Below are 17,198 nucleotides of genomic sequence, written 5' to 3' on the forward strand. Positions count from 1 at the left end.
GCGCCGATGTATATCCGCATAACAATATAACGATATCGATGGACTGACATAATTTAACGAGATCGAGGTCATATCCATAGCACGTAATTACATTTGTAATTTACAGCGGCAATAAACTTAATCCGTAACTTTTCCATTCGCCGCGAACGCGGTTTCTTTTCATGCAAAATTAAAAATGGCTACTAAGTTTATGGCGCGCCTATTCGTCGTTAAAAATATCGTAGCACTAAAACGTCGTTCAAACTGGCACGAGTGCCATTCAAACGATCGTATACCGATCTATGGGACGATTTATAGTTCGACAAAGGTGCGACATTTGTCGCGTGCTCTCGCCTAAATGCTTCTCCGCTTTATGGCACACAGAGAGAACTCGAGAAAAGCCCTCAAGCAACGACCGTACAAACGCGCCAAGTGTAATGCGACGTAACCGCACGTTCGTTCAACTGGGCCCGATCTCGCTTAAGATCGCCCACGCATTAGCCCACGCAGAGTCCGCGAGTGCATCCGAACCAACGCACAAAGAAACATTATAACACTAGTCGTGCGTGATTCTGGTTTATACCGAACGCGGCCAGGAACGCGGGACCAAATGTTAACAAATACGTTAATTCGCTCTAAACAAGGCCCTAGTTTATTTGTAAAAACAGAAACGATGTTTTATGAAATGTTACAAAACTTCTCCCGAACTACGCTCGATTTCTTAAAGCGTATTTGAACAGTTAACCGAACTCGGTTGTGCGTAAGAAAATTGATCAGACAGCGGAAATCAATACTACGAGAAAAACGAAATACACATAGAGGGAAAAAACCAGCGAAATAAATGAACGTGTATGGAGAACGAAAAGTCGGTCAACTTGTTACGTAGAAAAATTTATCTAGAAATTAGCGAATAGAATACAGTCAGATAACGCGGAGGAACGCGGATTGAAGCGAATTTCCGAACAATGTATTCTCTGAATGCGGTTCGCATGTTTTTCAAATTTAAAATGGGACATTGCAGGGCAAGTTTCTTCGCAGTTTCTGGCCAAACAGTTAATCCGATGAGAGAGAGCTACCGCAAAGTTTCGTTCCTTGTACATTCCCGTACTCTCTGTATATTCTTTTAAGTCGTACAAGTTTCCAGAGCAATTCGCCCTCTTGTGTATTCACGTATCTCGCGTTGGATGTCACGAACAAATGCATAGGCAAACTTGTAAAGGATCGTACCGCGATATTCTGAGGAAAGGTACTGTGATATGAAAAAGAAGGCAGAGGATAATTCCGCGAGTTATGGATGCGATTCGAGATCGATCCTATTTAAAATACGTATAAATATCGATATGTTCGAATTCCTTTCGATACGCATTTTCAAATCCCTTCAGCGAATTTCAAGACGCTTGTAAAAAAATGTGACAAATGTAGTTTTCCGATAAGTATACGTATTTTCTTTTTCACCTTTACATTATTGGGATTTTATATAACGATATTTTGTTATATTCATCTCGTACGATCGCCACTCTCTTTTGTATCTCCAGTTTCCACGATCTTGTGAATAGACTATTCTTTTTTCTTTATTAAACCATTCGCGTGTTTGCGAAACAGAGTTCGCTCCTTTGTTCTTTTTTTCGAGTTCGTTTTCGAAAGATGACACCTATTCATAATAAAAGAAAAAAGAAATATAAAAAAGAGTTGATGTTCGCGATATCGAAGGACGAACCGCGTATTGATTAACTTCGTATTATTTAATTTCGTATTTCCAGTACATTTGCGGCGACTGTGAAAGACTTGAGTTATTAATTTTTGGAAATGCCATTCCGTAAATACCAGACGAGGCTATTCCAACAAGAAAAGGTCACAGACGATTCGACTCCAATATGGATGAAACTTCTTAGACTTGAAGAATACCTTTATGATACTAGATACGTATATTTTTCTAGCTACGCCAAGTAGCTAACTACGTAGTAGCTACGTCGAGTTTAAAGGACGAAATCACCCTCCAAAGTTCAATCTTCTAAGGCCTGGAAACGGTTACAGATAGAACAAGATTGTATTAACAAAAATTCATCAACATTTGGGTTAACGTTAAGAGTAATTCAAAATCTTCCTCTTTGAATACTTTTTGTACAGACTTCCGGTTCTTGTACGAATTCCCATTGGCAACTTACGTACGAGTGAAATATGAATTTTCATTCTGTTCTTTTTTCGCTTGGTTATTGATAGAATATAATAAACGTATCATCGAACATAGCGAATATCCCTATAACAAAGCTTGACTTCAGATTTGATACGTAACATTATAGCGACTATGTATGTATGCCCATGTAAATGATATTAATCTTCAAAGGATAGGAATTTACGCGATAGGTGACAACTTGATTCTCAAATCTATCGGAAATTCATAGAAACCAACAAGGCTCCTGAATTTCGAACAAGTACAGGAATTACTATTCATTTGACAAATTCTTGATCGAATCGACAAAGTAATTAATCGTTTTAGTCACGACACGATAATCGATCGTTCCTCTATCAATCGCTAAAATATTTTCGTTTCGCAATTTTAGTGACTCTTGATGAACTCATGCACATTTCAAATGGAAGCACAGTTTTTAGTATAACTTCGTTACTAGAAATCTGAAAATTGTGCATCCTGTGTAATTATTATGTAGTATAATAATTATCTGAGACATAAATCGACGATGCAACTGCATATTAAGTAGCCTAACTCAACATACAAGTGTTCAATTTTAATTTATTATTGCAAACATTCTGAGCGGATGAAAGATACTTTAATTGCAATATCGTAAAGTAAAACCTTTTCGATTGGTAGAACCGCTGCGTAATCAATTTCGCAGCGTCTGTTATGCAAACTTTAATTTTATCCAAACATGATGAAGCTAAGTGCTACTACTAAAAGAGGCGATATTCTTTTGAAATAAATGCGACACGATTTTCCTTGAAAATTGATCGTATTGTCGAGCATGTAATCGGTTACGTGGTTGACGACCGACGAACCGGTTTCACTGGAGAATGAGGGACTCGCTGACAAGTGTCAAGTTTAAATGAACGCGCATCGATTGCACCATGCGAATGTACTTTCTCTTGGTGGTGATTTCTTCGCCGTAAGCGCTACCTGGAGGTTCTGTTACGATCGACCTGCGCCAGCTACTTTATTCTGAAACTAACAGATGGCCTCGCATTCCGTTCTCTCACCTGTCCGGAGTGCTACCTGTGTTTCCTCGCCGACGGGCCTCGTATATTTCATCGCGACGCGTGTCATACCGCTCCGACTTTCCATCGTTCCGACGACATATGATTTTCAATAAATTGAAAAGCTGCTCAGTATCGATTCAAGCACAAATTACTCTCGTCGAAAAGCAAGGGAACAAATAACAGATTGCTTTTACCTTCGTTTCGTTCAGTGTTTCCAATTTTAGATATATTATACTCGTATGAAATTGGTACGTAATTATTTGGTATGTAACAATAGATATTTTCATCCATCAGAAAATAAAAATCGTTTTCACTGAAGTAAAGTCGATTACTGAATGTAGATGTTGTACGATTTCATCGAACTCTTTGTATCTTTTGCTTACAGATAAAGAATAGAATATCAGGTAATAAAAAGCTGTGATATGAAAGTAAAAATCGAGTCGAAACGACGTGTCGCGGGAACATAACCAGCAGTTGAGACTAGTTAGTTTCTTGTCTGTGGTAAATTGGATGGAACAAACCCTTCAGATACTCTCGTGATAGCACGAATTAATTACAATCTCTGTAATAGAACTTGAAATAAGAGAGATTTTCAATAGAAAAGCTTAAACAGTTAAATTACCGTATTGCAAACGAAATTGCAAACGATCATCCATTATGCATGATGATTCTTTTATACTCTTTGTTATTTAAATAATAAATGATAATTCGCGTGTGTATCACGCGATAGCGCACGATCGATATCAGAGGCTTCACGTTAGCTATTGCAAATTACTCTTCAACCTCCATTGGCCAGGAATTTGATTAAGTTCACTGGTTATTCGTCTGACAGCTTGAAAAGGTTCGCTGTTCCCACTGTGCCTTGAATTACCGATAATTTAATAAAATGTTATGGAACGTCGTTATCGGAATCGTGAACTGTTCGAGAAATATGCAAGCTTATTAATAGTCCCTCGCTCAAAGTTCGATATATCGTTTCGTGCAATTAAGTCATACATTTTTGAATAATTAAACAAACAAACTCTATTCATCGACGTAATTGTCAAAGCTACAGAGAAAAATTTATTCTAGAAGATGGAGTCGTTATCGTCTGTGGTCCGTAATTTTCACGTGTCGGCAATTACACGTTAATTTCAATTATCCGGCTTAATTGAACACATTTAATACCGCAAATCGGATCAACAAATATGATTGTATTTCATTATATCGAAAATGAGATACATAACATATATTTGTCATTGGTCTTTCATGTGACACGCAGTAGAATAAACGATTGCATGAACGTGTCAGTAGATAGACTTCGTCAGACACGGAAAGAATCGTTAGGCCAATAATATAATTAGTCCGTATTCCGCTCGTAAGTTCGTCCGTACGGAATTGCTCACGTAACAGAGTTTTATCTTTGCGTGGAACGTTGCACCTGCAACTTACACCCGTTCAGCTCGAATGATACGAAGGAGGCGATGAAATTACACGCTTTTGCTGCCGACAATGCAGAAGATCGACTAACGTTACGAAAGACGATGGTCGGCTGAATTTGCGTTTCGGTCCTGTTTCCAGAACGTTCGAATCCGTGTTTTTCGTGTCATTTTAACGAAGGGAAGATCGTTATATCGATATTTGAAAAACTTGAAAAAAAATCGAACTGCACTAATCAAGTGAGGTGTAAAGTGGTTTCCAAAACGGCTCGTTAACCTGCGATCTTTCCGTTGGTAATTATTATGTGAATAGATGTAATTTATGTTAGCAATTTCAATCATCCAGAAAGTGAAAGTTTTGCCTTCTATACCATATAGCGTCCGTAATTAGTTAATGCGATTCGTATTCAACATAATTCGCGAAATTTGGAGATAAACTAGTTTGTGAATCGATGTGGAAAGGCTTCAAATCTATTTTCATTACCTTAGTGTATTTTATAATCAAATGATCAAATAAAGAAAGGGAGCCGTTCTTGAATTAAAGAGAAAACTAACAGAGTAAAATAGTAATAATAAATAATTCGAGATTCGCCACAGTTAGCATCCTCTTTACAGAGGATCGTGGAAGCAATTGAACACAAAATTACTGGCAAACATCAGTCTTCTATGACCATACGTATTCTATATTCTTACAAAGCCAACGTGAAATATTTCGCGATTCGTCTTTTTCTCAAACGGCATGTATGCATGTATAAAGTTATCATTGACGCCAAGAACTACAGGTTATTGGAACAGAACTTTTCTGGTTGGTATCGAGCAACGAGGAGAATTTTATTGCAGAGAAATGATCATATTATTCGATGCACAGAGAAACACAATGCTTTCGCTTGTTACCGCTTTGAAACGTTAGCACGATCTTGCTTTCTCAATAACTGGCATTTGAATTCAAAGTTAATCAATTATTTCTTTGAGTGCGGTTGACTTTCGATCTCGTGTACTCTCACACAGTGTTTATTGTGCGTGAAAATATTTGTCCGCGTCCAATTTTTCGTTCTGAATTCGTTATTAGGTTGCCTATCTAAAGCATACAATGGCGAGTATTGGTTGGTAATTGCTTTGCTCCGCAATTGATTTTAAACAAAGAGCATGAGAAATTAGAACGGTCGATTAAAATTCACCAGCAAGAAATAAATATTTTAAAAGCGAATTGTGCGTTATAAAATAAACGTTGGTCCTCTTGCGGAACGCATGATCTTTCTTATTGAATTAAGCGCTACAACTGGAGAAAGAAATAGAGTTACAATTGGATGTAATTAGTGACCCTGCACCGGAGATCTTCACCTCAGGAACGACAGGCCACGGTTGACTAACTTTTAACTCAGACGTTGCTCCGTCCTGTTTCGTTAATTATTCATTTCTGCGCCGGCGTTGTCCGCGTGAAACTTTACAGGACCAACAAAACTTGGGACACCTATTCCATGTGTTGCTTCCAGAAACTTGCATTTCTAGCTGCTAAAATACCGCCGCGTATATTGTCAAAGACGATACTTGCAAAATATCGTTCAACATATATTTTTTCCTATCATTTCATCGATTAACAATATTTAATCGCAATATAATTTGCTTAGAATGACAACAAAATTCGACGCTCGATCTTCATAAAATTTAAATAATATTATTCAAGATCAATGCCTAAAATCAAATATAAAATACTGCAAAATATTTTACTTTTTGCCAAGGTAAAGATTTTTAGCTCGTGCAAAATTTATCCTTCTCCAAAGTTCCAGGCTCGCTCTCAGACGGCATAATGGAGACGCGAGTAATTTTCATTCTTGAGCAAAGTTGACAGAATGAAATTTACATGTGCATCTTGGTCCGGCACCAAGAGCCGTTGCTACGTACAAGTGCATTGCGATAAGGACGCGTATAAAGCTATTTGCATGGCTATATTGACGCTCTCGTCTTGGCGACGCTTTTTATTTTGCGCCGACCGTATCCATTTTTCATGGCGTTATGAAGCTTTAAAGTTTCGAGGTCCACGGATAAAACGTTGATGGTTGGTACATACGTCACATCCTTGGTTTCGTGTTTAGTATTGTACTAAAAAAAATTTATAAATCCATGATACGCCATACGGAATGCAACAAGGACAAAGACATAAACATATATTTAAAATGAATTCTTCGTAAAAACAGATTGTAAAATACCAAACTTTAAACGTTCAAAATTCATCCACATATCTTTTATTTTTTATATAGCTAGGTATCTATATAAAATATATTACTCGAGCGTTTATACTTCAGGAAGAGCAATTAATTGTGCTTAATCCCGACGTTGTGTCTATGGGTCCCATAAATATGTCATATAGTACTCCTACGTTAGTGTATCATATAATGAGCTGGATTAATAACGGGAATTCCTGGGGATGTCGGTACGAACTCGTAAAATATGCGCGGTTGTAATTACGCATCTCGTTGAAGCCGTTACGGCAAGAAAATAATTCACTTCCAAGCCTCTGGAATTGTTCAATGACCGTTTTAACGTTGCTCCTCGTATTACTCATATGTAATATTGCTTTATTGACTTCTTGCGCGCGTAAAGGAAAGAAATAAAAGTATGTGTGGTAATAGTTTTTTAATTTAAACGCAGCAGAACCGCTTCAATGGTAAAGCGAATCGAAGTTCAATGGAAAAGAAAATATTATGTCAGTTGAGAGGTTATCATAAAAATATGATCATTGAGATTATTGAAGGGGTACTGAATACGTTTGAGGATTGTTTGAGGTTATTGAAGTTATTCGAAGGTTATTCGAAGTCATTCGATTGAAAGTCATTCAATCGAATAATGCTTTATTCTGAAGTTATAAAATGCATAATAATCCAATAAATGCTTTTACAGCTGCGCATAAAATTTTTTAGGAGCGCTAAAATATTGTCCATACCTCGCAGAATCCATGGTCACACGGAGCTAGGGAACAAAAAAACACTAACATCGATTTCCTCAATAATTTGCTTATATATTTCCGTAATTCGCTATCGTATTCAACACTTGACCGCCAAAGATGGCATCATTAAACATAAATTATATTTACACTAGGAGGATCTTTAAAAAGCGCAATCACTGTAACATTACGGTTGGTTATTTTCATAAACTAGTTCCTCGTGGCGATGTCATTCGATAGACAAGCTTGATCAATATCAAAGTCAAAACGTTGTCGCATAGCATTTGTCCCAAAGCATTATCTGTGTAGTGACTTCTGAGATGGTGCCAGTGTCACTTTGTACATGTTCGTTTAGTCTGTTTGCACCGATGCATGTACTCCGCGATGGATGCTGGTCTGATTGTGAACATAAATTACGAGGTACTAGGCGAATAGAACACACTCGACCGTGATATTCGGATCACTCGCGTGTAACATGGCGTCGAAGACGAGAAAGGGCTGGATTCTCTCCTCTTGCTCTCTCTCTCTCTCTCTCGCTCTCCCCCTCTCACTCCTTCCCTCCCTCTCTCCTTCTATTTCATCGCTTTTTCTCTCTCCTACTTGCTCTCATCTTCTCCGCGGAAATTTCACAGAGTTTCTGTATAATGTCGAGCGGCGTAACGTTTGACAAGTTTCAAACAGATGCGCCTGAGCGCGTAAAATTTATACGCCGGGCCCATAAAATAAATTACACGCACGATAATTAGAATTCTACGGAGATGGAATTGGATTTTGAAGCGGCTCGAACGCGGACGGTCTCGAGTAATTAAACTTCACCGACGGACACGGTTGGATTTATTTAACACTTATTTTAACGCGCATATCGCGTTATATAAGAAACTACGACGGAGAAGGGTAAAAAATGGAACGGGGAAAGCACAGTTGCAGTTAAAGGTAAACGAGTCCCGTTTGTCGTAAACGAATCTTTTTGGTGCTTCATAAATCAACAAGCCTGGAAAAATAGATGGAACTGGAACGTTTTGCGAATCAGTTCGAGTGGAGTCGGACACAGAAGGGATTGGTGAATACGGTTTAGGGTATTCATCGATTCACTCGAACGCCTTCATCGTTCGTGGATGAGTTTGGGAAAGTTTAAGGATTGACTCTTTTGGGAGTCGATCACGAGGAAACGTATATTGGCTATTGAAAAATAGCGGAGCATTTCGATTGATCTTTTCTGAGGGGAACTTGACCAGCGAAAATGTTGAGACGAGAATGATTATACTAAGCTATTTACTGCCATATTTACTACCACAACCTTTGAAGCATAACAGAATATAATTTTTTCATAATTAACGGCAGAGGTAACAGGAAAAACGCTTATATCTCGGTATGGACGAAAAATCGAGCAAGCAATTGATTAAAGCGTAAATAATGAGTTGCTCGAAAGCATGGTATATCGAGCCGACGTAAATGTCGTTAACATGATATATATGGCTCGAAACAGGGATCAGTTTGAAACGGTCTTGAATGCAAATTGCAAGTCGTGATGCATTCGGTAGCGCCTACACACGCATACCTGGTGCAGACGTTTGATATTAACGACCGAATGTAATGATCGTTACGCGCCTTTGTTCTACCAGCTTGAACGCTAAGACCTGGCTTTAGCTGTATTACGATACACAGAAAGTATGCGCTGATCTAATCTCCGCTTCTACAAGACACGGTGTTTTAACGAGAGGTTCCTTGATTGAAACCTTCGTGATTAATCACCGATTGATAATTCGATGATCGAGTTCAATAAATTGCATCGATTTCACGGCGAATTCTTTACAAATCTTTCTTCTCCAGACATTAGACCAATGGTACATATGCGCAGAAGATTGCAAAATTGATCGCGTGCCTCTGTATTTGATCGATTTTATTCTATCTAAAAGATAGAAGGTCAGACAAAACAGCGCGTTGCGAAGCAGACCTCAAACGAGAAATTGAACAATTCGAACATAGTACGTGATAAGGAACGACTATGTAATATGTAATAGTAAGCATTACGAATCGTGATTCATAAGCCCGATTGAATCTATCGAATACGGATGTGATTAATCGGCACGGCCGCGATAAAAATTACTCAAATTATTACTAATCGAACGCAAGCACGTAATTGTTATCGATACTTCTGCGATTTCTTCATCGAAATCGTTAAGATCTTGAGCCTGAAATTCGAAGGTCTTTTAGATACTACTATTAATAATCGAGAACTTATCCAAAACAGAATATCTATATACCTAAATAAATTGTAAATTACAGAGATTATATTCGTATCTGATTATAGAATATATAGATATGTCTATTTTTAACATTGAAGTACAATTAAGAATATCTGTGTACTTTTTTCCCAATTTAGTAAAATATCGAGTTTGTCAAGCGACAAAGTTTAATCAATCTGCTTCCAATTAATATTAGTTTTATATAACTATCCTCATATAACTGGATATTTAAAGTTTCTTGTTTGAAAAGAAGATTGTTCGTTCGTGTTTCACAACTCTGTCATCGTTATCATCGATATCAAAGTAATACCACAAGTTGCTCCAAGTTGGAAAGTTCCTCGCGATATGATCTGAATGGCGGAATTAAGACGCTACGAAATGAGATCCTCAAAAACTAGCTCAATTCGTGAACGATAAAGAAACTTCAACACAACCCAGAAGAAAATAAACAAGAGGAAAATGAAGAAAAAAAAACAAGCGATTCCTGAGAACCGTCGGTCTCGTAAAAACTGGAAGGATGAAATGAAGTCGCCAGGAAGGCAGATAAAAATGACATTGTGTGCTTCTAGACTCCTTTTTTTACCGGTGGGAAATGATGGAAAAAAAGTCAGGCTAAAACAACAGGATATCTCTTCGGGTTTTCGAGATTCTGACTCCATTATTCACATATCTCGTGCGTCTTCGTGAATGACTATGATTAAAGTGATAGTAGAAAGTAGGAGGACACGAATGTAGTACAGCAGCGAATTTCAAATATAGGAATTGTTATTTGTCAAAATATCGGATTTATAAGCTTGCGAATACGACACTAACAATGGCTGTTCTGAGCTCTGTATCATTCGGGAACACGTGAGACTTGATACAGAGGTTTTCAGGCACGTAAAATGCAAAGGATTCGACCCCAAACGCGCAAAAGTCGATATCGAGAACAGTGGATGTGGAAAAAAAAGAACGCAACCGACCCGAAACTTGTGAGATTTAATACGCTTCTCTTCCAAACGAGCGAGGTTATATCCATATAACTCTGAACACGTTTGAGTTGGCAGTATATTCCAAAAGCGAGGGATAGTTTGAAAAATCTAAAAATTTAGAATTTTGGTGTATATAAAAGATATCGTGATACCACGAGTTTTAAAGAATTTAGCTGTGAACTTTTTTTCAAGATTCGATCTTCTCGAGAAAGCCAGAATCGCCAACATTCGAAGATTCCTGAAATTTTTACATCTCTGTGACTCTCCGCAGTTACCGAGATTTCGAGATCGTTCCAGGTGTCAGGGTTGTGAAGATACCAGGATCTCCATGGCGTCCAGGGAATTAACATATACGCGGAAGTTTCCATAACACCAAGATCGATACAAGCGTCACGTTCCTCTGACGCCAGAACTGCCATAGCTCTAGAATTTCCATAACGTCAGGATCTTCCATGTTTCAAAATCTTCATGACACCAAGGTTACCAAGACCTCAAAGCCGACGCTTGGGTTCAAAGTCAAGGTTCCAAAATCTCGACGATCGCTGGATTCTTAAGAATTTTGATGTTGTAAAAGTAATCAAGAACCAAACCTATGACCCTTTAAGCTTTTACGAATCTCTATGTTCTCGAGGATCCCAGAAGCTCGTGGGTGCCGAATGTTCCAGTAATTTCAAAACTCCTAAATTCCAGTAGATTTAATGATTCCACAACATCGTAGATTCTACATTCTCCACACGTATGCACCAAAGTTTGTTTGTAGGGATTATCCGTTGCTTAAACTACTCGAGAGCTTTTATTGTTTCAGAGTCATAAACTCTCCAGAACTTTCTACAATCCCTGATTTCTCGAACCTATGAGTTGATTATATCGAATCCTACGAGCTCGAGGTTACTTTTGCCTGCTTCCTACATATCCAGAGTTATTGGTATCGAACTTTTGTACGTAGGAGTCGTCGTGAATCGTCGTGTATCGCGTCTCACGTGTCGGAGCTCCACGTTATCGAGTCTCGTGACTCAAATATCGTAGATATATAATTCCAGCGTGTCGGGAAAACATCTGACTTATATTTTATAAATCCGTACTCTCGCGAATCAACTGGTCTTATCAACTTTTAACTCTGTTGCGACTCACGATTTTTTGCGTTTTATTCGCGTTTCACTCTTCTTTCAGAACAAAGACGTTTGTTTCAAACAAAGATTTCACGCGTGTAACGTTTTAACGCAAATTTTAACATGCAATTAATTCACTCATAACGACGCAACAGTGTGATATAAAAAAGATTCTTTTATATTTTCGACAAACTTTAGAAATTTTGCGTTGACAGAAAGTCCAATATGGTTGGAAATGATCAGGAAATATACATTATCACGTTGAGTTTAGTTAATTTCACGACGGTGTCGGTAGGCTGGTACCGATCTTACTCAGAGGGAGGTAACGCTACATTGGCGTCATCGACATTCAACGTGTGAAGAAAAAAGAAATTTCAGTCACACTGAACGAACACGCGACTTACGTTCAATAATTAACGTGTTAATAGAATTCATTTTCACGACTGTTTTCGCTTTCACGTTTCAAAAGCGTAAAATCAACGAAAAATATAACAATTAAAAATATAACAATTAATATTTTTACGCTATAAAAAGTTTAAGGATATATTTATATATTTGTAAGGAATTTTATTTTCGCCGAGGGATCGAATATAAAGTCGTACCTACAAAACACATATATTGTATTTTATCGAGATGGTCACGCGCAGCAGTTGAAATATGCATGGTGTTTCTATGCAGAGAACAAGTGGCCGCCGGTACATTGGGTTAGAGAACCGGCTCGAACCAAGTGGTTGCCACGGCGCATCGCAACGCGCCGGTGTATTGGCGCGGCGCTGCGATCGAGATGCCAGTACACCGCGCGCTGTCGTCTCGTCTACATGTTGTGTTCTGTTACGTTTGCTTATCGCTCATATCAACGTGTTCCTCTTCGCCTCTCTGCGCATCCATTCGCGCGCATTTTGTTTACCAGCCACCCTAGAAATCAGAAATCCTTGATGCGGTATGTTACGGTTTCTATTTAATCTTTTTTCTTTTTCTTCTTCCGTAAACGTCCACCGGCGCACGAATCGAGTCGTACCGGTTCACGGTGGACGCGATAAAAGCTCTTTTTAAACATGAATCGACAACGGTGATCGAATCTTGACGACGCAACGTTGCATTCTTACCGGTAAGTAACATGAATTTATTTTTTCGTCTCGTTTGATCAGAACGTTATTGAAGTATTGTTGTTTGGCCAGGAAGTTTCCATGATTGTAAATGTACATAGTACATAGTTACCGGTACGTGGCGTATTGATTTATCACCTCACCAGGTCGCGTGTGTTTTGGAGCAGCTTTTTATTATTTTATCGCAATGCTTTTTTCGTCGTAAGAGTGCATCATCTGATGCCCCGTTTCGTGGCGCGTTATTACATAATTAATGAACCAATCGATATCTACTAGGTCGTTTATATAAACGTGCCAGAATATCATATCAAATTTATACTTTTGGATCTTTAACAACCGTATATCATTTGTTGAGTTTTATCATCCTTAATTTCATTCCGATTGTACAATGCGAAATTTTGCTTTTTATTTGATTCGTTCGTTTGCTTTGCCAACTTGACGAATTCGCTAACGAAGGAAATTCAAGGGAACAAACACGAACGCGACTGGTTTTCGCGAAAAAGGAGGATTGGTTTCGCGCACACATAGGATGATACTCTCAGGATCGACCGTCCTTGAACGGTCAAAAATATGTTTGCAGGTCCATCGGTAGCGGAGTAGGTCGTCTCGCGTGCACTCGTGAGATTCTCGCTGCAAACCTGTTCACCTTCGTCCTCGCCCTCGGATCGAACACATCCGTGGCTCGTCTTTCGCATCTTCCGCTTAGCTGAATCCTGAGAATTCGTCGAACGTTAGTCAGATCATAAAGAAAGACAGAAAGAATCGACGAAAGAACACTACTTACATACCCTTCGTGTCTGATTCTTCATCTGCAATTCTTTCACGTGAGCAGAATTAATTTTCCTCTAATTGTTGTAACTTTTAAGAAATTCCCGAGAATTCATCGTGTCTGTTGATATGAATCATTATGCAATCAAGTTGCTACGTCATCATTTGATAATTAAAACGCTTAATTATCGGACAAATTTCAAGTTGGAGTTTCTAGTCAGCGATTTCGAATTAGTGTTCTGTTAATTAAGAGTGAAACTCGTTTCGCACGGAATTCCAAGATTCGAGAATATCGACCAGAGATGTACCGTGGTCTGTCGATCGTCCTAAGAATCATTTGAAATTCCGTCGAATTAACTGGAAGCTTAACAATTTTCAATCGGAAGCGGACGCTGTCTGTCTACAATCGATCTGCGGTTCGGTCGCTCTTCTTTGGTTTAACGTCGACTTCGATTTTCCACGCTGGCTGTTCCATCATATCGCGAATATCAGAAATCTGGTTCGAGAAATCCCATTAACTTCGTAGAAAATAGTCGAGAACCGATGAAAACAATCGGGAAACACTGGACGCTTTTCCGTGTATCAAAACAGTCACAAGAGCGTGAGCCTTGAACCTCGAAGAAGCGTTAAAAATGTAAAATCTGTCGCGACGTGGAAGCCTAAGTATCCTCGATAAAATCGCTAAGAATTTCTGCGAAATCTATAGGATAGAATGATCGAATATCTTTTCTTTTTAGTTGCAAAACATACAAGGATCTTGGTGGAAAAGTGATACGAGTTTATTCTTTTCTAAAAATAGTAAAAGAGTAAGTACAATGAATGATTTGTCTAGAGGATTTTAGAATACGTATATTAACATGTTTTAGTGTGAGAGAACATATAGATTTCTCTCCTAAAGTTTAACTTAATTTGTTGCATTTGCATTTAAAGTTAAAAGTATTATATTGCTTGTTATATTTTTTCACTAAACCGCTAATTTGTAAATGTTTCTAATTAATATTTCATTTATTTACAAATTAACGCGTAAGTAAATAATAGCGTAAAATTCTGAAGTTCGAACTCATATCTTACGATTAGTGAAATGTTAAAGAATTCACCTGACATGTTTTATTGAACGAAGACGTACAGCTTGCGATAGATGTTCAGTTGAGCCACGCAGGTTGTACCTTGAATGTCGACTGTACGTGAAACCGGTCACGTAGAGAAATTCCAGAAACTTGGTAAAACTTTTGGTACGTAGATGGTACGTTGTACTCCGGATTCGATCACCGAACTTTGTCGTAATCATTTCCTTTTCGGATACGTTCGCCAATTTTGTTTCTTTTCTTCTCTCTGTTTCCTATACAGATGCGAAGCGAACGTGAAAACATCTCGACGCTGGCTGAAATTCGCGATAACAACAAATAGCTGTGATTCCGTGAAGCGTGATAAAAATGTAGAGTTCGTAATACGAGTTTCCCGTGATTGATAACGGCCCCGATCAATAATACGGCAAGCCAGATAAAAAAGAAAAAAACAAACCCAGTTCCATGAACGTGTCTGAGTATGTAGTTTCGCGAATATGTGTAACGACTTCGATATATTGATGAACGTCAAAATGTGAGCACGAGGTTATTGTTAAGCTCGGACGCAGCAGGAAACGATATTTTTTCCGGAAACGTATGTTGCTCGTTAACTATCGAAATAATGCGATGCAGCCAAAGTGTGCACGTGTGAATCGTGTTTGACGAGGTAAATTATCGTCAACGCCGAGTGAAATGAGTGAAAAAGGTGTGGTGTCGTCGCTGAAGAATCGTGAAAGGGTGAGCGGAAGTATCTTCTGGAGGCACAGCTGGCACTGTTCTGCTTATTTATCGAGGGAATTGTCCTTTAGCAAGCTGAACAGCCCTGTTCGTAGCTGGGACAACATGGCTCGGGCCAAGACCAACAAGTAAGAGCTTAAGAACCTTTTGTACATACTTTTTTTCCTTATCGAGTGAGGAATGCATATTTCAATGGTTGACATGACTAAGAAATATACAGGTTATCTATAAAATAAAATGTGTAGGTTCACTAACATGTTCTACCGTATTCTTTTTTGAGTCATCAAACTTCGTAAAGTCATAGGTATGTAATATGTACAGAAAGAGATATTTCTTGTTTGAGAATGGTTCGAGTAGCTAAATCATAGTATACCGTACGACTATTTACAGAAATCAAAGATGATTGTACGAATTTCTGTATATGAAGTCATTCGTTCGTTAGTGATGTCAAACATATTCGGCATTCCAGTAACAGTACTCGAATTTATGTACACATTTTTCTGTAATACGTGTTTTATTTGCATTTTTTAATTACACGCTTATAACGTTAAGTGTTTCGAAAATACGCATATCGCGCTTTGTATCGCAGTGAATGTTTCTTTTTTTTTTTTACCAATATCATTATTTCATACGTACGTATGATTTAACGAGCGAAACCTTTAAAGAAAAGCATTAACTTTTTATACATTCGTCCATAAAGTTTTATTTCGATTTTAACATACCTACACACATTGCGCATGTGAAACGTGCAAACAAAAAGTTAAATACATATCGAATGTCCGAGTCGTAAGGCTACTGCGCTATCGAAAAAGGGTGCATACAAAGTTAGTACTTACCTTGCGTGTACATTATTAAATTTCTGCACTCGTCCTCCTATCGTAACGCGATATTTTACGTTTCACGAAGATCGCGAGCAGAGCTCGCGCCTTGTATTATAAATTTCGCGAAACCTCGCCGCGTTTTCGTTGCTGTTCGTCACGCAAGGTAATTATACCCGGCGCGCGTTACATTTTTGCCAAGGGAAAAGAACAGGACCGAGAACCGTTCGGTGCTCGTGATTCCTGGCTAGTATTTCCGTCACGATCGATAAACGTTTGCTACCGTGGCGAAATACGAAATTCTTTCCAGTTCAAACCTTGGAAACTTACAGTCGGACACGTTGACTAAATTAATCGAGTTGTTTCACGATTTGAAGCAGCAAAGAAGTTATGCTAACGAGCAAGAATACGAACTCGAAGTTATCAGGTTAATGCGCAATTAAATGTTGTCTCTTCTAATTAAATTTTAATCACGCTTAGTTTCTTTAAGACATCGTGTATTTAACAAAGATCGTTTCTGTACCATTTAATGCGAATTTTCAATGCAAACATAACTTTATTATCCCTGATTTGTAACTATTATCTTCCGTGAATAAAAAATCCTGCGAACGGTGCTGTTGCAGCTTCTACATTTAATAAATTTGTGTCTCCAGCAGCCTCAATGACACTTGTTCCAAATTTAATTTCACACGGGAGAGTCAAGCGAACGTTTCGATTATTCATGGTGGACAATAACGGAGTTAATAAATCTCCTTAACGTTCAATATATGTTATTTATAGGAAATTTCTTCTTCTGTAATGCGCTTGATAATTGACGATAGAACAAAATC

At 38.2% G+C, this 17,198-nt stretch overlaps 1 protein-coding gene and 1 long non-coding RNA gene across 12 annotated transcripts in view; both read left to right on the plus strand.

The window, feature by feature from the left end:
• Positions 1-17,198, plus strand: part of LOC100648762 (serine-rich adhesin for platelets) — a 132,763-nt gene that overhangs the window by 53,296 nt on the left and 62,269 nt on the right. The window lies entirely within an intron of this gene.
• On the plus strand, positions 12,821-15,239 carry LOC125386120. Of its 2 annotated transcripts, XR_007225993.1 has the most exons (3): positions 12,821-12,982; positions 13,561-14,554; positions 15,096-15,239. It is a non-coding gene; the product is annotated as an uncharacterized LOC125386120 (long non-coding RNA). The 2 variants fall into 2 exon arrangements; XR_007225994.1 differs by lacking the exon at positions 12,821-12,982 and having other exon boundaries at positions 12,989-14,554.

Source organism: Bombus terrestris, chromosome 12 (assembly GCF_910591885.1).
Source record: "Bombus terrestris chromosome 12, iyBomTerr1.2, whole genome shotgun sequence".
NCBI lineage: Eukaryota > Metazoa > Arthropoda > Insecta > Hymenoptera > Apidae > Bombus > Bombus terrestris.